Raw genomic sequence first — 25910 nt, forward strand, 5'->3', positions numbered from 1 at the left:
CTGCCCCCCCCCCACCCCGGGACCCGATGGTTCTCTTGGCCATGAATGAGCAGGGAAGCTGATCCCTTTGGCTTTCTGGCCTCCCTCCCCTCCCACCCACCCCCCACCCCCGCCCCGCTGAGTCAGGAGGGCAGTGTTGGGACCAGCTGTGATGCGGTGAGCCCCAGAGCCTGCAGAACCATGACGATGGCACGCATATGCACAGAGGCTAATGTTTCCTGACACTCAGCATGTGTCAGCCTCAGAGCTAGCCTCTTGTCACCTCATTCAGCCCTCCCAAGCTATGAGGCACATCCCCACTTCCAGAACCATGGAGGGTTTAGAGGCTAAGGACGTTGCCCAAGGTGAGAGTTGGCCGGTGGTGAGCAAGGATCTGCACCCAGCCTGGGACGGGGCTGCACCCGGGATCTGGACCCCACAGCTCCTTCTCCTAAGGATTACCTTCCACTGCTCCTAGCAGGCTGTCCCTGCGCCCCTGGAACCCCGCTTCAAGGCAAGTCAGTTCCTAGAGACTTTCCCTTCTGACAGCAGCTCCAGGCTGAACTCTGAACACAGTCACACAAGGAGCCATGAGCCTGGTCACAGACCCCGCCCCTCCCCCCAGACCTGGTCACACACTAGGGATGGAAGTCCACATTCAAAACAATGGCCAGTGCCACCACGTGTTCAGCAGGTCGTTGCTGCTGGGCTCCTGGGAGCTATCCTCAGATCACGGTCTCCTCGGTAAGCATTTGGGACATTTGGACCGACAAGGGAACATTGGGAGTCTGGTTGGAGGCTTGGGATCCAGAAGGGGCTCTTCCAGTGGTCACGCTCTGGATTTTGGAAGACAGGCCCCGGCAGGTGCACCACGCAGGTGTCCAGCAGGTAGGGTGGCCAAGCTGGGGCAGAGCTGCCCAGAGTCTGAAGCTTCTGTGATGGCATGGTGGGGAGGGCCATGTCTGTCCAACTAATTCACCAGCCCTGCCTACTGGGAACCTAGCCCACTTGACAGGGAAGAGAAGGGTCCCAAGAGCTCCTCCCCAGGAACACTGGGCAGGTCTAGCAGAGTGAGGTACCCTCCTGGGCTCCCACAGAGAGTCACCTTTTCCTCTCTGGCTTCCTGCTAGCCTGAGCCTTCCCAGAGAGAATCTTACTTAATCACCCTCCAGCACACCCTCAGATGCCCCCCCCCACCCTGCAGCATGGAACTCCCTCCCAGGGACCTCTAGAAGGAGGGAGTGGAGCAGGGATACCACAGCCTGTTTTCCAGATGAGGTATCTTGGGTCCAGAGAGGGAAAGTAGTCATCAAGTTCCCTCCATACCTCCCAGGAAGCCTTCCTGATGCCTTGGATCCTCTCAGAGCTCTCTAGCCCCCACCCACAGGCATCGAGGACCCAGGGCTTCTCCAAAACAGCTTCTCTGTCCCTCACCATGGGTCTGGCCCCAATTCCCCTCCCACTATCGAGATCAGGCTCATCTCCCACCTGGTGTGGATGGGGTTGTTAAAGCTCTGTGTGACCTTGGGCAAGTTACTTGCCTCTCTGTGCCATTCTCTCATGGGAAATTAGAACAGCAAAAGTGCTCACCTCACAGGCTTGCTGTGTGAGTTACATCTGGTGATGCATATAAAGCAGCTTAGAAGTGAGTGGGATCCAACAAAGCACCTGGGACAAAGCCTGGCCTTAGGAGAAGGTCAATTCAGCAGACTTCCAGTCCTTACCCTCTGCCTACTAGCTTCTCTACACTCCAATTGGTAAGAGGTGGGGTGGGGTGTCCTTGCCTGGCCAAGGGATCCCTAAACCCCAATCCTTTATCCCCCTTGAATCCTCAGACCCACCCCCTCTTGCCTGCCAGCTCATTCCAGCCGTTTCTCCACTCTGCCTCCTCCCACCGCGCGCCTTTGCTCTTGTAGTTGTTGGTTTAATGTGCACAATACAATTAAAGCACAATGGCTTTCCCATCAAACCCCCAACAACTTCCCACCCCACCCCGGCATCACTGGGCCCCATTCACTCCTTCCCTCAGGGACCGTGGAGTTTAATTTCAGGAAATAATTCCCTGAATAACTCTCCTCCACGGAGCCTCGCACACACCCCAGAGACCCCTTGGAAGTTAAGATAGGGTTTTGTCGGACAAGAAATCCCAGGAATCAGGGTCAGAGCCGGTGAGAGAAGGAGACTTCAGTCAAGAAATTTCTTCTGCGTAGCTCATTGTCTTGATAAACGTTTTCTCCAAAACAGAACCTGAGACCAGGACTCGAGAGCAGAAAGTTTGATGGTGTAGGACAGCAAGCAGGGAGAGGGGACCAGCCAGCATACAGAATACCCTCAAGGTCTCTCTGGTGGAGAGTACGGCTCCATCCCGCCTTGACCTCTGAGGAGCCCACGGATCCTCTCCAGAACCGTCCACCTGAAAAGCGGGGACTGGAGCCATTACCCACAGGCTCCCATTCCCCATCGGCTGAGGATTGTCACGGGGTGTTCCCCTGCACTTTTGGCTTACCTTTGTTCATGGGCCAAGAGGGCTCTCCTGGCATGGGACAAGGGGTGTGCTTGAGGAGGGACACTTCCAAGACAGGGCGAACCCGAACTTGCCCAGAAGCGTCTACCACGGCTCTGGCTGAAACGAGCAATGAGCAGAGAGAAGGTTGTGCCGAGCAGGGAGACATCCATCGCTCTAGGTGTTGCCTGCCTGCTTAGGTTTAAGTGGCTTCATTTTGTTAGAGATCCTACAAGAGTGGAGATCACAGGCTTTCTCCGTTGGAACCATCCTGCACATTCACGCCAATATTTATATTCTATAAATATTTCTCAGGGCCTGGCCCTGTGCTGGGAGCTGGAGGCATGCAGGTGAGTCAGGCATGGGCCCTTCCAGCAAAGACTTCCCAGGCTAGGGAAGGAGGTAGACCTACCCTTAGGCAATGCCTTAGAGGCATGGGAAGTGGGAGCATAGAGGAGGAAGTGAGCTTGGAGGAGTCAGGGGGGCTTCGCAGGGGAGGTGCTATCTGAATTGGGTGTTGAAGGATGAGTAAGAGTTCACCAAGCTGAGAAGGAGGCGAAGGTTGTCCAGGTCTGGGGCCTGCCCACGGCACACCCTGTAGGCTGTTAGCAGAGCACCTTACTAAAATCCATGTCAGCTCCTTTAAGAGCTCCTGCCCAGCTCTGCCTGCCCCTCCCCCCACCCCCCCACCCCCCCCCCAGCATGACCTGGGTTGGGCCTTCAGGACCTGAGCCACCCTCCCTGGGCCCCTTTCAGACACCTGGATCCTGCCTATGCCTCGACCTCCCAGGGCCTCCATCTTGGCCTATGTCAGATCCCACCTCCCTCACCTAGTTACCAGGCCTCCCCGGTGCCACCTTGCGTCTCACCGGGTCTCTAATGCCACCAGCCCGTGAACCTAGTGTGGAGCCAAAAGGTCTAGGAGCTGGAGTCCTGGGGTGCGCACCCCGGATTTGGATGCTGAAGCTACAGCTGCAGAGTCGGGGGCAAAGAGCCTTCCTCTGTGAGCCTCGTTCCCACGGGCTGCTTGGTGAGCGTTACAGGAGCGAACTGAGGTGCGTGAAGCACCTTTGGCACAAGCACGGTGAGGTGAGGCGAGTGTCATGGTCAAGCGGATTGTTACTTGCATGGGGAGATTGGGAAGGGGCTACCGGCCAGCTCAATGGACGACAGGAGCTGTGGACTCTACCCAGCCCACCAGGGAACTTACCAGGACCGCTGGATGTGGGGCCGGAACCAAGTGCTGGGTACCAGGAGGCCAGGCTGGAAAGGACCCCAGAGACACTGTCCCGGTCGCCAGGAGGAAGGCTTGGGGTGGATTTCCTACAGCAGCAAATTCTTCTAGGAGCTACTGGCAAACTCTCTGTATTAGCATGAGAATGGGGCACCAGCTGGGATCAGGAGGGTCCAGAGGTATTTGTATTCCAAAGAGCTCCCTCTGTAGCCTCAAAGTCAGTGCTGTCAGAGCTGGGAGGCCAGGCTGGGATCCAGAGGCCACTGAGAGGAAGGGGAGAGAGGCACCTTCCAGAAGGGAGCCGCCCTGGGCTCCGGGTCCTCTGCTGTCCTCCCTTCCCAGGCCTTTGCCAGGTCTCTCTCTGGTTGGCCCGAGGGCCCCACAAATCCAGCCCAAACTATTCTTACCTCCCACCCTCATAGTGAACCTCATTTGTGTGTGTGTGTGGGGGGGGTGTTCTTTCACTTGAAAAAAACATATTCCATATAATAAACACTTTGATTTGTTTTTGGCCTCGAACTTTTATTTCTTTGCCATTTTAATCCTGTACCGTTAAAGGGAGGAGTTTGAGGTCTCTATGTTTACCACAAGTTGAGAAACACTGCCCAAGGGGATTCACCACCACAACCATACTAATAGCAGACACGAGGTAGCATTTGCCCATTTTCCCCACGCAAGGCATTATGCTAAGCCGGTTACCTACACGATTTTATTTTAAACCTCATGACAACCCTGTACTGTTACAATCCCCATTTCACAGATGAGACGACTGAGGCTTAGAGGAGTAAAGTGACTTGCCCAGGATCACAAAACTAGTCAGCGGCCAAAGGGACCCAAGTGGCACGCCCCCAGCCCCTCCCCCCCCAGGCTGCCTCTCTGAAAAGCAGTAGCACTAAGTGGGCATGGGGACGTCAGGCGTCAGAATAGGGGTGGGCACTATTCCAGGCGATCCCTCAGGCCCCTCTCCACTGATCCTGCCCTGGAGGTGCCTGCTGCCAGGGAGGACCGGCTGGCATCAGGCTAAGAGACGCCTTCTGAGCCTTGTATGCAGCACTGGGGCTCGGAGCCCATAGTTAGGGTCTCTATACGCAGGGCTGAGTTTGAGGACATTTCCAGGGGAAGGGCAGAGGTGTGTCCCCAGCTCACGGTACAGTGTTGAGTGCCATCCACAAGAAAGAATCCTGGGTACTGGGTCTGCCCGGTAAGGATGTTCTTTATCTGTCTGCCCAGCTTCTCTCTCTCCTCTGTGTTCTTGCTCAGACACTCCTGACGCCTCCTCCCTACCTCCTCCCTTTCCCCTCCTCCCTGCCTGCTGAGAGCCAAGAGCACATGATGAGGGCTGGCTAGGGCCAATGAACAGAAGAAAGTGGCAGGCCCCTGCCAGGAGCCATGGGAGGCCAGCCCGTGACCCCCCAACTGACTCTTCTCTGTGAAAGCTATGACTTGATTCCCTTCCATCAGGGTTCCAACACACAAACCAGAAGCTCCCATATCTGACTTTGTCACTTCCTCATCCAAGGGGTCCCAGGATCCCAGTGTGGTCTAGGAGATCCTGACCACTCCTTCCATATTGGGTAGGAGTACTAGGGGTGACACCAACGAGAAGTGCTAATGGGGAGGGGGGTCCAGGCACAGGGCAGTCCCTGTGGTCTGTGCATCCCGTGATAGCCATGGCTGCCCAATCCCCACTGTAGACCAGGGAACAAGGTCTTCATATGAGCCCAGAGAGGCTGAGGTAGGGGTGGGGGCAGGCTGGGGGCTGGGTGGGGAGGGGGCCCTGGGCAGGAGTGGCCTTGCCAGGATTTTCATCTGTGCCTCATTATCCTCTCCCTCTTCTGGAGAAGGTAATTAAGGCTTCCTCCCACCCAAGGCTAAAGGCTGGCTTCCCCCCAAGGCCTAGCTCGCATGGAAGGCTAATAATGAGTGCTCTCCAAAGCCCAGGGAGGGGGTAGGCTCCCAGCCCGGGCTGTGCCCCCACCCCCATGACACACATTCAGGAGGCCGGTTTGAAGGTCCCCCATTAGTGCTCAGGAAACTGAGGGGGGGGAAGTCCAGCTGTCCAGGGCATCCCGATGGCCAAAAGTGGAGCCGTGTTGTCCCTGGTCCTGAGGAGGGTGGGCAAAGGGGAGGGTGACAGCAGGTCCTGGAGGTGATGGGGAGCCACTGAATGTTGAGAAGCAGCAAGTACCAAGAATAGGCCATGGGAACAGTGTCATGGGGTGGAGGGGGGCAGGGTACAGCAATGTCAGGAGATTGTTCTGGTCCCTGACCTCCAAACAGGGGAGATGGTTCTTAGAGCTCGGCCTGAGGGGATCTGGCCGGGGATAATGTAGAGGCTGGTGCCACACCTTTGGCTATGCCACTGTCTGTGCCACCTGGCTCCAGGCAGCAAGCTACCCTGACACGAGACATGGTACGGTAGGAATCAGCCACACCTCTTTGAGCCTCAGTTTCCTCATCTCTGAAATGGGATAATGACGATGCGTACCTCGTGGGCTGGAGAGCGTTAAAGGACATAATGTGTGTGTCAGAACAGATCTGCTCAAGGTTGCCACCGGTTTCTTCCAGCCAAAGGAGGGCCTGGACGGGTTCCCTGCCTTCTGAGGGGCTCTCAAAGCCTGGAAATGAGCACATTTAATAGGAGGGTGTCAGGCCAACCTCCAACTTCCAAGTAGTAAGCATCTTGGCCCAGAGCAGTTACTCAATTACCCTTAATCTTCCTGATGATATGAGCTGGGCCAGACATTGCACAGCCCCAAACCCAAGTCCTGGAAGCCCGATCTACCAGCTGCCCAGCCCCAGGCCCCCTTCCTACAATCCTCAGGTGACTTGGGTGGGAGTGTGGCCAGCTCAGGACAGCTTTTCCCTCCTGCCCAAAACTGCCTCCTTGTGCCAGTGGGTCAGACTGGCAGGCCGGAAGAGAAAATGTTTTGGGCCACGGAGACCTGGTTTTAAATTCCACCATTAGCGCTTGGCTGTGGGCCTGGAAGGCCCTTCTCAACCTGTCAGTCCCCTCTGGGCACCCTTATTAGTCAGGAACAGCTGCCTCCAGCAGCGGTTTTATTAGATCCCTCCTAACCAGCACACCTCTGGGGAGGGGCAGGTTTGGATGGTGGGGATCAGAGCAGAGGGCATCGGTCTCGTGGGGCAGGAAGGGAAGCCGAGAACGTTGACCACTGACAACCACCCAGGATGGGCACAGATCTCAAAAGCCAAACACACCAGGGCCCTGCCTCACAGCTGGTGTTTGGGTTGAACGTGCGCATACACGCACACGTGCATGCACGCGCACACACGTGTGCACACACACACATGCACACCAAGGAAACTGACTACTTCTAGGCGAGACTCTACACCCAGCAGAGAAGGGGCAGAGCATGGGAGGCTGAGGCTGGTAACCCAGGCAGTAACCTGACTCGGCTATGGACTCTCTTTCTGGAAAATGGGGAGGTTTTCTCACATCCTGCTCCCAGAACTGATGTAAGTACCACACAGGTCAGAGCCCCGGGACTAGAGGACTGAGCTGTCCTGAGGACTGAGCTGTGACCACTTCCCTGGGGAAGCCGGCTCACTTTGGTGTGGCTAAATCACATGACTGGAAGGACAGGGGACGGGGAAGGGCTGCATCAAAGGTGCTGGAAGCCTGCCCTTCTGCTCTGAGGTGAGACAGGCCCCGGGGGTGGCAGAAGGGACACCGGGGCGGGAAATACAGGTTTGTTTTCTTTTTCTTTTTTCATCCAAGCACCGTGGTTTCAAGCAGATGCTGCCACAAGGTGTCACTAAAGGCCCAGAGAGGTTTACTGACTTGCCCAAGGTCACACAGGCCTTCTGATGCCCAGCCCTGGAGGTGTCTCACCGGACCCAGAGTGGAGCTGCCCTCCATCTGAGGTTGGGTAGGGGAGCTGACACTGCTGGCTTGTTGACCCAATCCCCTTCATAACCCCTCTCTCCCCAGCCACCTTCAGTGACTGGTGTAGAGATAGCCATGTGACCCACTTCTGGTTAAGGAGATGCAAGTAAAGCGCTGGGTGGGGCTTCCGGGTGCTCTTTTTAAAGGGTGCAGAACTGGCATTCCTTTTAGCCTTTCCATCTCCTTTCTGCCTGGAATGTAGACAGAGGTCTGGAGCTGCTGCAGCCATCCTGCTATTATGAGGCAACGAACATGAAGACAAAGACTTTCACACTAAAGTTGGCAGAGGGGAGGCTGGGGCCCAGAGCTTCCACACCAGCCATGGACTGTCCACTCCTGAACTGCTTGCTGTATGGAACAAATACCTTCCCGCCCCCTTTATGTCTTAGGACAGTGTTTTTTAGGTTATCTCTTATAGCCATATGCATCCTTAATTGTTATACCACCCTCCCCCCGTTAGAAATGCTGAGCCTATGTAGAAAAGGATCTCTTGGGGTGCCTGGGTGACTCAGTCAGTTAAGCGTCTGACTCTTGATTTCAGCTCAGGTCATGATCTCACAGTCATGAGATTGAGTCCCACATTGGGCTCTGCACTGAATGTGGAGTCTGCTTAAGATTCTCTCCCTCTTTCCCTCTGCCCCCTCCCCTGCTCACATGTACCTTCTCTCTCTCTTTCTCTCTCTCTCTCTCTCTCTCTCCCCAGAAATTAAAAAAAAAAAAAGGATCTCTTTCCCCTGACCTTGGTACTTGCAAGGGAGGTCGGGTCACTGAACTTCCAATGCACTGTGAGTCCAAGACCCTCTGGGAGCAGGAAGTGCCCTGGAAATAAGGCTGAGTGTTGACCATCGGTAACTTCACTAACAGACTAAGGTCAGGACTCACCCCCCTGTATGGTGCCCACACACCTCTTATTCCCTGCTCTCTCTCCCAGCTCCGCCAGCCTCCCTGGAGCCTCCCGTTTATTCTTCACCATCTCTTCCAAGAAATCACTGCTGCCCCCTTCCCTGACACCATCCTCCCTGCAATGTGGATTAGACATTTCTCCTTTGTGCCCCCACAATACCCTGGGCCCCTCTTAGCACTGCATTTATCACCCAAAGGTAGAATGTGGCATGGGTGTGTTAGCCTCCCTCATCGGACTAGGTGTCTTTTTATCTCAATGTACTGGCACAAGCAGTAGGTGTTCATCGTTCAGCGAGCCATCGTTAATTTGCTCATTCATTTGTTCCAAGGATGTGGAGCTCTCTGAAAGATCCCAATGCCACATGGAACAGCTCTGCTGTGTCAAGCTGTCACAGGACTTAGGGCACCCTTGCATAGGGATCCCCGGGAGCAATCCCCAAAGCCTGGACTCGGGTGGGTTCTTCCAGCATGGGCCTAGCTTCACAGAGCAGGGAGGGGATTCAAGCCTGGAGCCAACATAGAAAAAGTAGATTCTTTGTGGCCATCCTGCCCTCACTCCCATTCAGCCCTGCTATCTGGTGAGGAAGGAGAGTCAAGGTGAGTATGAGGCAGACTCCCCAATTGCCTAGACTCAGGAGCTGGAGGGCCGGTCATGGGAGTACCTCACAGAGCTGATGATTATAATCACCCACTCCAGCACTCAGATTTGGAAGCTGGGGATCCTAGAGGGGGCAGGGCAGGAGACATCGCCTCTGGTTGCACCCATCTAGTCTTAAAGGCTTACTGGAGAGGGAAGCCCCTTAAGGGCCCACTGATGGGTCCCCTCATCAGTAGGGACTTACCCCGCTTCTTCTTCTGCACCAATAAATCTTTCTTCTGCACTTCCCCTGCCCTCATTCCCTTGTTCCCTTTCCCTCCCTCAATAAGCATTACCCAAGTGCCAGTTGGGCACTCAGCATTTCAAAACCAGAGAGGTGGGGCCCATTGACGTAGAGGTCCCCAGTGCTCCACTGGCCCTCCAGGCTGTCTCGGCCTCGGGCAGCCCCTCTGGTCTCAGGTGCCAACCTTTTGGGGCCTTTCTGCCCTGGCCCAACTCTCTCTGGCATTTGAGAAAAGCTCAAGCCCCACACCCAATGGGGAGGTGCCCAACCTGGCCCTCCTGTTTTGATGGAGGACAGGGGACAGCAGGATGCCAAATGCAGTGTCCCAAGACCTGTGTCCCAAGCCTAGAGTGGGTATACTCTGTTACAACACACAAGTAAGTAAGCCCTGTCATTGTCAAATAACCCTGTCTGGCAGGAATTGTTACTATCTTCTTACATTTACATCTGCAAAGGTATCAAAACTGACACAAGAAGAAATAGAAAGTAGGGATGCTCCCAAAACTCCCCCAAAACTTGAATTTGTAATCAAAACTCTTCTCACAAACCTCCAGGCCCAGATGATTTTGCTGGTGAACTCTACCTAACATTAAGAAAAATAGATATACCTTATCACACAGCCTTCTTGGTAATAGGAAAAGGTGGATTTCTTTCTGAGTCCTTTTACAAGCTCGGCATAACCTTGACATCTCAACTCCCGCATCTGTCAAGTGGGGACAATAACAGGTAGCACCTATCTCAGAGGTAGGGAAGAGAATTAGGATTAACAATTAGGGTTAAGGGAGTTGTATGCATAGCCCTTGGCATGATCCCTGGCACCTATCTAGCACGTGCTCAGTGAATGATAATTGTTTCTAAGCCAGGACTGAAGCGAAGGCCAGGACTGAAGCCATGGCCTATGTCTTACTTGCCCCACGCTGAGTCCAGAACAGCATCCCTTAGACAAAGAAAGGAGAAGATCACTGGGGAGCGACTGTGAACGGGGCTGCCGTCAAACTTGACCTCATTCAACCCTCACAAAAATGCTTCAGGGCAGGTGGATCCATCTCATTTTACAGGTAGGAAAGCTGAGGCTCAGAGAATCTATGACACTGCGTAAAGTCAAAGCCAGGCCCATCTGAAGATAAAGCTCGTGATTCTCTGACCCTTACTAATTAGGCAGGCGTACTAACCAAGCAGACCACAGCAACAGGGCTCTCTGACCTTGAGCTAAGCCGTCAATGGACTTAAGGGTCCCTACCTAGAAAATGGGTAGATGAGCTGCTCTCTTGGTTGTTGAAAAACAGATTAGGCACACTGATTCTCCCAGAAGACCTCTGCCACGTCCGTCTAAAAAGTTCCCGTGAACCAGCCCACCTGGGCCCATGGTAGACTCACCCTCGCAAACCAGGGCCTTCCCCCACCCCAGGTCCCGCCTGCCCCAGCCCTCACATGTACTGCCCAGGACATGGGGAGATGGGTCGCCCTCGTGGATACGACGTTTTTATGGCACAAGTAAGACATGAATACATTCTCATCGTGATAAAGTCGACCAATTCAGAAGCACATCGTATCGTAAGGGAACATGCCCCCTCCACTCCCCCTTCACACCACTCCTCTACCCAGAGATGAGCCCTGTTCAAACAACAGGACAGATCCCCTTCCAGATCTACTTCCGGATCATTTAGGCTCATATACATTTAGGATCTACTTCCGGATCATTTAGGCTCATATACATTTCTATGCATACACACATATCAGTACTAGGTTGTTTTTTTACATGACTGCAATCATCCTGTATGTATTGTTTGGCAACTTGCTTTCTTCACTTCACAATCCCACGTGCTATTTTTAGCTTCTCTATTTCCTGAAGGATTTGAGGAGGTTTACCAGAGTTCCAGAGGGTGGGGTGCAGAGGCATGGAGAGAACGTGGGTGGTAGGATGATGCTGACCTGGATTGATACCCCATCTCTGCCACCTGTATCTGGGTGACCTGTGACCAGTCCCTAAACTCTCTAATAACCGTAGTTACCTCCTAGGGTCAGTGTGACTTTGCTGGAGCCAACAAAGAGGGTTTTCAACTGTTTATGCTCCCCAGCCTCCCTGGGGCTTTGAGAACAAAGATCTGGAGGCCAGAGGTGGGCCAAATGGTCCTTAGAGGACCAGGGTCCTCAGATTCCAGGGTCTCTAGGCCTCCCCACTTCTCCAGCCATAGCGGATGTTCTTGGGGTAGGGCCAGGTCTCCTGCTCCTCTGTATCCTATGGCGGTGGCAGTTATGACATCAGCCTGGCTCTGTTTTCCCTAAGCAGGAAAAGCAAGCTGAGCTTAATAAATATGCGCTAATGTTCTTTGAATAATTCCACGATCCATTCCTTCACTTCCGAAACTTATTGGAACTCTCTTCTCCCTATTTGGAAAATGGGGAAACTGAGGACAGGGAAAATCAAGGGCTTCTGGACCTCTAGATGTCATCTGGCCCAGCCTCCTCATTTGACATAGTAAACAGGCCCCAAAAGGAAGAAAGTAACTGCCACACAGACGGTTCTGGCACAGAGCTAGTATGATAAACATTTGCTATGGATGGGGCCAGATACTTGGCGTTAATTCTCATTGGGCCCTGTGAGGCAGGTACTGTGGTTTCCCATTTCACAGGACAGAAAGCTTAGGTTGCCTCTTCAAGGGAACACCACAAACAGGAGCCAGAGTTAGAGCTCTGTGTGTGTCTCACCAACCAGCTCCCGGGGGCTACCCTACCATCTACGTGGGATGCCCACTCTGCCTCCTAAGCACCCTGCCTCATCCTCCTGGCATGTTCCGTGAACTGCGGCTCCCCGAGGAAGCCTCTCCTGGCCCTGCAGCTGGCTCTGCCCACTCTGCTGTGGCCCGCTGCTCTCTCCTGACCTGCAGAACACCTGAGCTCCCTGATCTGATGTTGAGTCCGTCTGCTCCTCCCCGACCGTAATCCTCAAGGACAAGGCTCTAGTTTCGATTCATCTCTGCACCCCCATGCCCAGCACAGGGCCTGGCACGGAGTAAGAAAATGTAAATATTTGTGGAAGGAAAGGAAGGAGGAAGGACTTCCAGAGCTCATGCTCTTTCATCCATCCCACAGGTTTTGCTTGACCAAGTCAAGGTCAAGAGACAGAACCCCATGCCCCAAGGTTTTATACCAAATATGATCTGCTTCCCCCTCTCATAGCCACTGCCCCTTCCCCTTCTTCCCAGTCTCCCTCTCCCAGTGGCTGGTGTCCCCCCCCCCCCCGCCCACCACTGCCGAGGGCAGCAGGCCTGCCACACCACCCACGGCTCCCAGGAACTGCCCTGCCAATCTCCCTCCCATGAGGGCCCAGGCCTCAGGAAGGGCTCCCTCACCAGGCCACTTGCCTTGAACAGGTGACAGAGCCGTGACCACAGACCAGTTGCAGGGGTGGGGCGGTTAGAGGCCAGCCTTGCCTAGACCTTCAAAGCAACTGAGAAAGTGGCACCTCCTCCATCAGGGCCACCCTCTTGCTCACCGGGAGCTCTCCAGGTCCACGTTCCCTCTCCAAAGTGGGTAGGGGGCTGGGGAGACTCCCGGTGTTTGTCAGCCAGAGTACTGTAGTTGGGAGGATTGCGTTTCCATGGATACAAGCCATGGGAGCTGCTGGGAGAGGGGGCCATGGTGTACACAGACAGATCCACACGGATCTGCAAGAAAAATAGCAACAGATTTGCTGAGTCATTGGCCCCACATATTTATAGTCTCTGGCAAAGGCAGACCTGCCTATCAGAGGCTAATAATACTGCAGCAGCGTGTTAATTGCAAAGAGGGAGTCTTCAAGCATCCATTCAGACACCCGAGACCGCTGCTTGAATAAAGAGTGGGGCCCTCACAATGAGAACCGGCATGTATGCGTGTTAAGGAGTGTGTGTGTGTGTGTGTGTGCAGGTACATGGAACTCAGCTCTGGCAGACTAAGAAAGCTCAAGTATCACATCAACAAGTCTGAATCCACCCCATGGCAGTGTTACAAAGCAGTCTTCAATCACCTAAAGATGTCTAGGACTCAGCCCACGTGAAGAGGGGGACGGGAGAGGAGAGGAAGCTGACGGCTATCTATCTCTCAAGGAAGGGGGACAGAATGCTGCTGTACTGCCCGGGACCTTCAACCCACAACCCATGGGCAACCATGGTCTTCTAGCTCTGGGTAGTCGGGCAATTAGAAGAAAGGGAAAATGCAACCCCTGCCTTCTGGGAGGTCAGCCCAGTGGGCCACTTGTCCCCTGCCCAGGCCACACAGGGGCCCTAATTCAGGAAACAGAGTCAAGGACAATGGGTGCCCAGGAGCCCGGGTGCCATCTTGAATAAACACCGAAGGGCCAAACTCAACTCCAGAGGAGTCTTTGCATCCTTGCCTCAGGGAGCCAGCAAACCCCCTAGCTCCGAATCAGGCCAATTGATTGTCTCCTACAACTCCCATCAGGACGACGTGGCCCCGTCCCTAAAGCACTCCCTGCAGCAGCATTAGTTATAAACATAACATGTTCCTGCCCACCGCCTCTGCCACTCTGGGACCCCCACAGGGACTGGGGCCATACACTCCCAGCACCTGGCAGAGTAGCCCTCAGTGGAGACTTACAGTCGAGAAAACAAATCCCTCTGCTTCCTTGAAGGCAGTTCTCAGGTCCCCCTGGGTCTTCTGAACTCCAAGTCACATACTCCTCTGGCACGGGTTCTGGTCTCCTCCCTGGCTCTGCTCCTCTGCAAGTGTGCTCCTTCTGACACTGCGCCCCTACTGGATGCAGAGGGCAGGGGATGGGGCCCTGATCCCTCATCCCAACCTATGGCCCATATGGCCCCCAGCAGCGCTAAGACAAGGATTGCTGGGTCCACATTTGCCTTTGCTTCAGCTGGAACACGGCCCCCTGGCCTCTTCCCTTGGCTCAGTCTAAGAGGACAGAAGCCATACTCTCCCTCCAGAATTCTGACAGCAGAGGGGTGGTGGCCTCCACGGCCCCACGACCCTTCCACGGCCCCACGACCCCTCCATGGTCCCCACAGAGGACCAGCAGAGCAGGGCTGTTCAGGGAGGAAAGTAAGAGGTTCACCGCTGGGCCTCAGTCCTCCCACTGCAAACCCCCAAACGGCACAACACAATCGTTCGTGACTGAGTTCCCAGTATTCTAAGGAAGGGAGGCAGGCGGGGAGGGAGAGGGGAGGGGGGAGGGAAGACAGGGCCATTCTTTCAGTTCTCATTTCTCTTCAGGAGAAGGTTGACTCAAGAGCTATTATTAATAGTAAATTAAATAGTGTGGTTATTCTGAATAATAAAGAGCTCTCCTCTTCCAAGTTTTCACTGTCCTCTCTCCAGGGAAATACCTGCGGTGGCCCGAGATGTGGCATCCGGTGATGGGCATTTGGAGGGCGAAGCTGATGTCCCCATCATGCTCAGTCACAGGCTCAAGCCCCCAAGGATCCCTCCTCCACCCCAGCTTTGAATGTGGGACAAGATAGGTTCAGATGTCCCCGGTGCCCTTCCTGATCCCACTCCGGAGCCTGGTCTGTGCTCGCCTGAGGGTGGGAGCCTGGTCGGTGGAGTGTCCCGGCTGACAGAAGGTGGCTGTGTCACCGGAGGGCGGGGCGACCTTGGGCAAGTGCGAACTGGTCAGTTCCCTCATCTGTAAAATGGGGATAATAATAAGAGAAAGTTAATATACATAAAGGGCCTCTAACTCTGCTGGGTACTTAGCAAGCACAATGCAAAGGTTTATTGAATAAACAGGTCTGCCGGGATGTTTGTAGGGCAGAGCCCAAGATCCAAGACTGCAGGCGGCGAGGCCTTTGGGATCGAAATTATGGCGAAAGTCTCCTCAACAGACACAAGCCCCGGCTGAGTGTTTCGGCAGCTTGATGTCCTGCTCTCTCTGGGTCTCGGTTTCTCCACCCACCAATGGGGGACAAGGCTGTGTGAGGTGAAGCTGTGCCCAGCCTGCTCCGACCTGTAATTTATAACAATAGCTGCCCTTAGTTGAGTTCCTATTATATGTCAGACATGGTGCTGAGTGCTTTACAGTCAGTCATTTCACTTAATCCTCACAACGGCTCTGTAGGTGGGCATTGTTCCACAGATAAAGAAATTGAGGCTCAGAGAGGTTAAGCAATGTGCCCAAGATCACACAGCTAGCAAGAGGTGAAGCTGGAATTTGAAGCCAGGTCTGCCTGACTCCACAACCTGACCCCAATGCCCTTTAGGCCATGTCACTTGATCTCTCATTAGATCCTTATCCAGGGATGTGTTGTGTAATTTAGGATTGCTGGGGTTGGGGGGGGGGGCGTAGATAGGGGGACAAAAGAGAGGGGTAGATGTGAGCTACCCCTACCTCACCCCAGGCTTAGTACCCTTCCATTTGACATCAGCTTGTTCCCAGAGGTCACCTGGTGACTGGAGGAAGGCAGGGAGTTGAAAATGAATCCTCTTCCGGAGGGCCTGAGGACACCCCGGGGGGGCCAGGGGAGAGCCTGAGACCCAACGGAAAAGACCAGGCTGAGCTGTTGCCGAGGCCCGGCTCAGGTGCTGGTATCTGAGCTGTGCAGGAAATCCAGGGGGACACAGCCCATCAAAGCCCCTCCTGCTTGCTCCCTCCCATGGATCCCCAGTCATCTGGTCCCTCCTGGGCTCACTTGGCCTTCCCTCCCGCGTCTCCAATGGCAGCAGCTTTGGGGGGAACACTGTCCCATGGGGCCTGATGCTGTGCTAAGTCGTTGTTTATGAAGAGGAAACAAGGCCGACTGCATTTTTAAAAGAGGCTCCAGGGAGCTGTAGCCGCCCGTGAGCCTCTGTACACACTTAGCTGTTGGAGTGAGGACAGTGAGACCTGGGGGTCACAGGTGGGGTGGGGGCTCAAGCAGGGTGCACTCATGAGTATGAACACTTGACTGTGTTCATGGATGTGTTCAGAGTGTGTCTGACGTGGGGCTGGCAGAGCAACACTTGTTGTAGGGCAGGCGCCGGGCTGGGAGAGGGACCCTTGCTGGGGCTCCTGGAGATAAAGGTACACACAGAACTACCTTCTGCCTGGAAAGTACAAAAGACGTAGTGAACTCATTGGCTGTGGCACCCAGCAGGCTGGGTCAGGAAGGCTCCCTGGACCAGGGACTGATGAGCCCTCCCTGGGGAAGGACATTCCACGCAAAGGGAACAGTGTGTGAGAGGGCCCAGAGGCACAGAAGGTGACAGGTTTGCCACCTGCAGAGATTTCCACGCGGTTAGAGGGCAGAAGGTGGAAAAGATGGTGGGCAGGGGGGTGGCGCTGGACAAAGGCCAGTTGTAAGAGGCCCGGGCAATGTGCCTAGAAGCTTGGATTTTCTGCTGAAGGCAATGGGGAGTCACTGAAGGGAGTCATTTGATCTGCCTGGCCTTTCAAAGATCACTCTGCGATCAGCCGACACCCCAGATCTCCAGAGCTGTGGCTCAAGCCCCTAGACATCCCAGGGGCCTGCGTGAGATTATGTCCTGGATTAGGGGGCGGGGTTGGGGGCAAAGCTTGCTCATAGCCCTGGGACTCAGAGCAGCGTATAGAGCTGCTATTCAGCCCAGACTCCTCTTGGGCAACAGATCTCCGCCCCTATTCCACAGATAGCCATGGTAGAAATGCAGCGGGGTGAAAATGATCACATATCAGGAAATCAGTCCATGTAATTAATCATGTCACTTACCAGAAAGGGAAAAGTTACCTGACGATCTTAACAAAAACCCCAAACACATTTGACAGAGCTGAACATCCATCCTGTGAAAACTCTTTCGTGAAATAAAAACAAAAGAACATTTCCCTGACATGATGAAAAACATCTGTCCTCAACCTAACGTCAACAACATTCTTGGCAATAAAACACCAGCGAGAGGTATTCATATTTAAGCCGGAGTGGCACAAGAATGCCTGCTGCTGCCACAATTAGTTTGCATCGTTCTAGAAGTTCTAGCCAACGCAAGAGTACGTTAAAAATACAAATAAAAAAAATACAAATAAAAAGAAGCATAACATTCAGGAAGGAGAAACTGCTATCATTATTTGTCCATGATATGATTGTTTATCCAGAACGCTCCAGAGGATAGACTGAAAAACCAGTAAGAGACTAGGAAAGAGGTCAGGAAGATGGCCAGTATCAATAAATACGCTAGCAAAATCCAATTAGAAAAGGGAAAAGGGAAAAGAAAACAAATTCCCCAACATGAAGTTTTGGGTTTTGTTTTTGTTTTTCAATTCTTGTGCAGTTAACATGCAGCGTTATCTTCATTTCACGTGTACCATACAGCCATTCAACGGTTCTACATATTACTCAGTGTTAATCAAGACAAGTGTACTCTTAATCCCCTTCACCTATTTCACCCACGCAACACCCTCCCCCCACTGCCCTGCCCCCCCCCCACCTCACGAATTCTTCAGTGATTCCTTGAGCGTGAGCAAATGGAGCGATAAATCAGCCCAAGGGCACTCAAAGTTCAAGAATAAGCTCCAAGCACCAGGGACCTGGCTGGGACAAAGGGAGATGGGACACAGGGCGGAGATGGGGAGAGCAGAGAAAGGAGGCAGAGGAGGGTGTCCCGGAGCATCCGCCAGGGCTCGCAACTGGTGGGCTTGGGCCGGAAGCTGCCCTGTTAGCAGAAGACCCCAGGCCTTTGGGCCCGATTCCCGCGGCCCTGGCAGACGGCAGCTTGGCACAGTGAGACCCAGGTAGTTCCCAATGGTTCGGTGAACCTGGACTCACCGAGGGGCAGGACTCGCCCACCGGGGGATCCAGGCTGCACCGGATACGGGGTAGAGGGCTACAGACACTGATGTAGAATCTATACCCACTACAGGCCACAGACTCCCAGCAAGTGAGATTCTAGCTAAAAGAGTGTTTCTGAACATTTGATGGGCTGATTGCAAATTGTGCTTCAGGATTCATTAAAGCTGCCTTTCCAAGAGAACCTGTCAAGGCAAAGAGACATACCCAACCAACCTCCAAGCTCCACTCTGATGCCAAGGGGCCCACTCCTCAGCTCTCTGCCTCCAGACTCCTAGCAACTGGGCCCTGTCTTGCTTGAGGTAGCATGATTCCCCTGGAGGCACCCAGCAGAACTGCTGGTGTATCTGGCACAGGCCATCTGGCTTCTAGGACCTAGTCTCAGAAAGTAAAGCTTGTAGTTTGCTCTTCCATTTTCCGTGGTGTGAGTATGGCATGATATCCCTGAGTGGCTCCTCTCGGATGTTGGGTAATCTCTGCGTTTTTCCATCACTCGCCCTCGGAGAAATCCCACAGCCAAAGGCGTGACTACTGGCCAACATTTCAGGGTAGCAAACTCTCTTGCCTGCTTTCTCTTTCTCTTTTGCCCTCACTTACAGACTCCATCTACACTTTTAAAAAAACCACTGTCCCCATCCCTCAGCACTACTGCCCCTGTCCAGGGTCCAAGGATAGGACAGTCTCCTCTCAGATGAGATGTTGCCATTTACAGGGAGGTTCGGTGCAAAGCAGTGGAGCTTCCGTGGTGAAATTTTCGGCACTAGGACAACAGATAGGGGCATTTTAGTCACTGTACTAGGTAAAGACTGAATTATTCAGTGCTTGAAAACAAGAAATTAATGAGAGGCAATGTGGTGCTTCAAACCCCTCAGGAAGCTGTGGTGGCCCCATGGTTGGGAGGAGGGAAAGGGCAGCCGAGAGGAAACAAATATATATCAAGCACCTGCTAGGTGCTTTAACTATGATGTCCCATGAAATCCACAACCAAAGGGCATAGGTGTTATTTACACCTGGATCACTTGGATTCCACATCCACAGGCTGTATTCTAAGGCACTGGCCCCTGTCTGCTCCTTAGAAAACTAAGCTTTAGGGGTGCCTTAGGTGGCTCAGTCAGTTAAACATCTGACTTCGGCTCAGGTCATGATCTCATGGTTCGTGGGTTCGTGCCCTGCATCAGGCTCTGTGCTGTCAGCTAGAGCCTGGAGCCTGCTTCAGATTCTGTGTCTCCCTCTCTCTCTGCCCCTTCCCTGATGGAGCTCTGTCTCTCTCCCTCTCAAAAATACATAAACATTAAAAAATTAAAAAAAAAAGAAAGAAAACTGAGCTTTAGGCAGCAGCCCCCAATTCTTCACCAGATGCTAATCTCCTCCCCTTGCAAACCTACTTCTCTGCTCTGTTTCCCACCTCCCTCAGTCACCTCATCTACCTTGGTGCCTAGAATTACCCTGTTAATGCTTCCTACACTGGGGATCAGAACTGCCCTCCTATCAGTGCTCGGTAACCGTCCAGGTCTGGCTGTGAGAGGCCACACTCAGCACCATGCCCTCCAGGAAGGGACCTTTTTAGGCAGAGGACAAAGGGTGGAGCACAGAAAGGGAAGGAGGGCACAGGGTTCTTTTGCAAGCTTTTCCTTTGTGCCCCACTCCCCACCCTTCCCTCTTCTGCAAGCTCATAGATTAGAGTCCACTTCCGAAGCCCAGTATCAGGAAGAAGATTCTACGGGGTGGGTTTGTCTGGCCTAATTCACCACGTCCCCCTGGCTCCTTGGTCTTGTCACCATGGAAACCTTGTGAGGTCACCAGTATCATTAAAATGGGAGGGAAAAAGTGTTTCTCCCTCTCCCAAAGAGAGCACCCGCTTGGCTCCGGTGGCTTCCGTGTCAGAGTGAGGAGGACAGCATGCAGGGTGAGGGGAGAGATTGTGCCCCACCCTCAGGGATGGATTAACCCCTTGATACCCAGCATGCTGGCTGCTCAGACACAAGCCTTCTGTATCCCTGAACATTTTCAGGCATCCTTGCCCAGAAAGAAAGAATCCCGCATCTTTGCACACGTGTCAAAGCAGGCTCCATGCTACCCCCGGAGAAGTGAGAAAGGGCTCTTCCCAGGCAACGCTACCAGGTAAATGCTCATCTATCAGACCCAGGTGGTGGTGGGGGCCGCTGTGGGAGAAGAGAGGGGGAGCCAGACCACTGTTCCAGACATTTCTCCCCCTCGGCCAAAGGTGAGAGTGGGGATCGCTGGTTGGGGCTGACACAGGAGTGGCAAGGGTCAGGGTTGGTGCCACAGACCCTTTAGCCCTTCTTCCCGCATGCTCCAACAGACCGTGGATGCTCCCCGGCACTCGAGAGGGCCCAGTGCACCTACTGCTCCCCTCAGAGGTCAGCAGTGGGGCCGACAGCTCAGCTCCTCCTCTCCACCTCTGTTCTGCACACAAGTCAACTCTGGCCCGTCTTCCTCCCACGATCCCCAAAGTCTCTCGGCTGCCCTCCGGGAGCCCAAATTTCTCTTGCCACTTTCAAGACCCTTCCCAGCACCCACCGCCATGAAATTTCTCCCCAACCATCCTGTCGGTCAGTAGATCTCCTCCCTTTTCTTGGCGCTAGACTCAGGTTGCTTCTTTTAATCACACTGTTCCCCAAGCCTGAGACAACCTCTCCCTCCTATGATGTCTGTGTATTCCCATATTACATTTTTATCATCACTTGTACCATTTCCACAACACCCCACATCACTGCAGGGACGTCACTAACCCTCCTCTACCACGGCCACCACCGCCACCACCATTGGACTCCCTTCCCTGCCACCAGCATCACCACGGCCACCATCGCCACCACCGTGATTGCCTTCTCACTGTCAGTGCTCCCCCACGCCCCCACACCATCTCCTCACAATGCCGCACCCCCTCTCACCTCCACTGTTATCTGTCACCACCCATGTCTTCACTGCATGACCGCTTATCATTACCAGCACTAGGCTGGACTCGTGATCATCACCACCATTTGGAGGGATGTAACGTTTTCCTTCATATGATCAGTGGTTCGATCAGTCAGTCAATTTCAAATCCTTCCATGGTGGCCATGGAAGAATCCATATAGGGAGGGGCAGCTGCGTCACATGGCCCCTCATTCTTGCTCCCTGGGTCTAATTGCTCACTGGTTGCCATTGTTGTCACCAAAGTAGGGCATGGGGGCTCTTTCTGTAGCACCTCAGGGCATGACTGAGACATAGCTATAACACTAACAGTAAGGGGGCCATAATATGAGCGGCTGCAGAGAGTAGAAATCAGCACAAACTTTCTGAAGAGTCGTTCAGTGACATGACAAAAGCCCTTGGAAAGTGCATTCTCAGAAATTTTACTTCTAAGAACCCAACCTAAGGAAATAATTAGATCAATGTGCAAGGATGATGTGTGGGTGTTATAATAGCAAAAACTGGAAACAGTCTAAATGTAAAAAGAAAAAAAGAGATGGCTTTTAAAAAATCACATGGATTAATATGCAGCCATTAAAACAGAAAATATAGATTTATCTCAGGACGTAAAAATATGCTAACTCTGCATTGTTCGTGAACAAAAGCAGGTTTGATATCAGCATTTGTAGAATAGCCCCCCAGTTCTGAAAAATATAAACGTGTTCATGAAACAGAGTGAAAATAGCTTATCTTCACAGTTGGCACCAAATTCTTCTTGGACAGGAAACTGTCTTTGTTTAGAAAAAAAAAATAGCTTGGTCAACTGTTTAATCAGATGATGGTCGCAAACCACTCAGCATGAGACAAGGAGAGGAAGTCATTTGGCTCCTAAGGAGGATAGCAGAGAAACACACAGTGATCAGAGAAGGGAGAGAGATAGGGCAGTTGGCCTGGAGGAGATGGGACATGTGTACCAGGAAAATTCCCTGGCCATTTGGGGGCGGGATAGAAGACCTTTGCGGGGGGGGGGGGGGGGGGGGGTCCCTGGCCTCTGCTTGCATAGCTGCATATGGGCTATTTCCTCTTCTCTCCCACATCAAATATGTCGTCAGCTTCCAAGTTTTCCATTCATTCAGAATGGACTTGGAGAAGGGGCCCAATTTCAGGTCTGATTCACCCCACGTGGTTGTTTCTGGTGGGGTATATGATGGGATAGTACCTGCGTGATTTAGTTTTGTTTATTTGTATTTTCTGATTTTCTAAAATAAACATTAATGAAAAAAATGTAAATTTCAGGAACCACACATTGGGAATACACCAGAGAGTCCGGAACCAGATCACCTGAGTTTAAAAGAATGGCCCACACCCCCCACCACAGACCCCCCAAAGTGCCTGCACATTGTGGGCACAGTCTTGATGCGCCCCCCCACCCCCACCCAGGACCATCCATCCAGATGTTCAGTATCTTGGAACCTGGTCCCGAGAGTAACATTCTGGGAAGATACAAGGAATTCCCAATCCTGTGTCTAAACTTAGGTCTGTTTTCTCAGTCTGATATCTGCTCAGAGGACCCACATCTTCCTGTGTGGTTAACATGAATGACCCCCTTTTACAGGGGGTGTCCCGCAACTCACAAGGACTTAGGCATTCACAGCATGGTATCTTAAGATAACACATACGACAATTTCAATAATCACACAAAAGATGCACACACGTACCAGCAGGGTGGCTGTGTTTTGGAAGATCACCATCACCACCGTAGCCTCCAGCCTCCTTTCATCCAGCCAGTTCTGCCTCCATTTGGGGTTAGCTTGAGGTGGGCCTGAAGGGACACAAAAAAAGAGGAACTGGGGGAGGGCTGTTTTGGCCCCATCTCCTGCCGTGTCCCTAATCCGCACAAAACCCTGTGCGGTTCATTCACTTGGTATTCAGTGGGATAATGTAGCTGGTAATGAATTTGTTTTGCATTCAGTTGGATAACACTGTTAGTTATGAATTTATAATTTGCAAAGGGATAAGGCTTTTTTTTTTTCTTCGAGGCGTCAGAGAAGCTGTTGCTTACAAACTTGTAATTCGCCGCTGCAAATCCATCTGTAAATGACACTATTGCAAGCCGAAAATCTCTCAGGCACGGGGGATACAGCCTCAGAATTAAATTGTGTGTTTGACAAGAACCTGCTGTTCTGTCCTGCCCCGGCCCCGTCGGCCCCTCCCTTCCTCCTGCGTTCAGGCTCAGCCTTGCCAGCTTGACTCTGGCAGTTCGGCTCCCACCACCCTTACCCCCAAGTCATCCAGTGCCAGCCCCTGAGGGGGTGGGGCGGGGTGTACAGACGGGCTCGGCCAACACAGGTGTAATCTGGGCCTGTGGAACAAACACAGAAGCCCACTCTCCACTCCCCCTAACTCCTTCTGGGCCTCTGTTACCCCATCATGAGAGACCCCAACCCCCTTAGAAGTGTTTCCCACAGATTTGTCAGCCAGAGGGGTGGTGACTGCGCCCAGGGGAGTGCCCCCCCCCAACCAGGACTGAGCCCAGACTACAGGAAAAGGGTGGGAGTACTGGCCCGAGGACCAAAAGGACAGTGATCCGTAAGACCTCAGCCCACACAGACTACACGGAGCCGAACCTCTTTGTCTCAACCATTTCTAGGCTCTTGTGTTTTATATTTTGGGTCTTCGTTTTTGCTTCTCCCAATTACTATTCACTCATTTATCTTTTTTTTTCCTTTTTTTAGTAAAAGTTTCTCTTGAAGAGTTAACTCAGGATGAAAATGAAAAGAAGGCTCAACCCATAGCGGCGCTGTAGAAGGAAACTGGTGCCGGATAGGAAGGCAGGGCTGGGAAAAAACTCGAAGGCGCATCAGCAGGGAGTCAGCCATCCTCGGCACGGGCCAGACACCGATTGGGAGCACCGGGGCACAGCGTAGCCTCTGCCGTGGAGGCTCGAGGCTCTGCCAATGATCGGGCAGCAAGGACAAGGTGAGACCACTGTTTTGATCGAAGGAATCTGTGTGTTGTGAGGTCCCATGGCAGAGGCTGTGTGACCTCCGGCAAGTTGCTTAACCACTCTGAACTTCCTCCGTTGTCCGTCAGTATCTGCTGAGCACTTGCATTGTAGGCCGTCAAAGGGATGTACGTGCAGTCTCACGGGGAATGCAGACATCACATTATTACAAATAACTGGGGGCATAGTCTGGGGGAGAGTCCTGGGAAGGACTGAAATTGAAGCCAGGATCTGAAGGATGAATGGAAGTTAGCTGCATGAAGACGGAGGAAGAGTGCCCCTGGGGCAGAGGGAACAGCATGTGCCACAGTCTAGAGGCAAGACACATAACATGTGCATCCAGGGTGCTGAACGAAGGTCAGTGTGGCTGATGTGCAGGAGTAACAGGAAGCGGGGAGAGTAGCTGAGAGAGCTGCAGGGTCCAGACCACCCAGGGGCTCATGGGCGCCCTACAAATTTGGGATTTCAGGGAGATGTGAAACACGTGACGATTTTAAGCAGGGGAAGGATCTATCCGACTCAGTGTTTTGCGATCCTTTTGGCACTATGGGGCTAATGCCTTGAAAGGACCAGTGAGCACGTGGTAGGGGGTGGATTTCATTGTCTGGTGGAGAGATGATGGTGTCTCAGACAAAGGGGGTGGCAGCAGAGAATGGAGACAGGGGAAATATGCAGGAGGCAGAATGAGCAGAGGTGGATTTGATGTGGGGGGTGGAGACAGGAAGGTACAAAAAATTCCAGAGTTTCTGTGAGAGCCGCAGAGATATGGGATCGGGGTTGCGCAGGGGTGGGGGCGGGGGGCTTGTGTCAGAAATATCCCGGGTTTAGTTTTGAATCAGAGCTCCCCGGGAGGCAGAGGATCTCACAAGTCTGGAACCTGGAGAGAATCTGGGCTGGAGATGCGTTTCAGGGATGAGGAGCCTTGTCGGTGGCATCGGCGACCACTAGACGGGTGGGGGCGGGGGGGGCAGGACAGGATGGAGGGGGTAGGATGAAGGTTGAGGATGAACAGGACGGACGTAAAGCTGAGCCTGGGGCAACTCCAGTGCTCCGACAGGGCAGGGTGGAAAGCGGCGGAGGCAGCTGAGAGCCAGGGGTGAACACTCCGCCAGCAGAAATCCGGGAAGGCTTGGTGCCCCTGAAGTTGAGGGCAAAGAGGGGGCTGACTAAAGAGGTGGTTAACTAACTGAGTGCAGTGGGAAGACAAGTCAGATCAGGACCCGGGGTGGGGTGTCTTGGAGGTCACCGGTGACCCTAGCATTTCACTAGACGAACGGTACAAGCAGGTGCCAGATCACTAAGGGAGGGAGAATCAGCGGGGGCTGGGGAAGAACAGGCAGGGCATCTTGGGGAAGAGACAGCTCTTGGGGTAAGTCTGGCTGCGGAGAGAGGAAAGTCGAGCCAGTGCTTGGAGAGGGAAGTGGGATCTTACTTTTAAGACAGAAGAGTTTAGAAAGCAGGTTTAAATGCTGATGGACAGAAACCAGGAGAAAGAGGCGGGGGGCAGGGGGCGGACGGTGACTTCACTGACAGGAGAGCAGAGAGTGAGGGGTAATGGATAACATAAGACTCCCCAGAAGACAGGAGGGGATGATAACAACACAGCTTGCTCATGCTGTTGGCAGACTAATGCTGTTAGCGGGGTCTGGGTGTCAAAGGTTCAGGGGAGGGAGGGGTGTGAAGCCTCGGAATGTGCACTGGGGCCTGGGGGCGGGGGTGCTGAGTTACGTGCCCTGTTCCTTCTTTCCAGCTTTTTCCATCCCAGGTCACCTTAAAGCTATTTTGTTTCATAAAGATGTAAGACAAATAAGCATTGTAGAGATTCCATATTCACGA

The 25910-nt window shown here is 53.2% G+C and overlaps 1 long non-coding RNA gene across 1 annotated transcript; it reads right to left on the reverse strand.

Annotated features, from left to right (window-relative positions):
- Nucleotides 1-1992: 1992 nt before the first annotated feature.
- On the reverse strand, nucleotides 1993-14181 carry LOC109262716 (uncharacterized). Its single transcript, XR_002077880.2, has 4 exons — nucleotides 14010-14181; nucleotides 6205-6334; nucleotides 3693-3979; nucleotides 1993-3077 (listed from the first exon to the last, which is right to left on the reverse strand). It is a non-coding gene; the product is annotated as an uncharacterized LOC109262716 (long non-coding RNA).
- Between the last annotated feature and the right edge of the window lie 11729 nt (nucleotides 14182-25910).

This window comes from Panthera pardus, unplaced genomic scaffold, assembly GCF_024362965.1.
Source record: "Panthera pardus isolate Hobbes unplaced genomic scaffold, ASM2436296v1 HiC_scaffold_24, whole genome shotgun sequence".
NCBI lineage: Eukaryota > Metazoa > Chordata > Mammalia > Carnivora > Felidae > Panthera > Panthera pardus.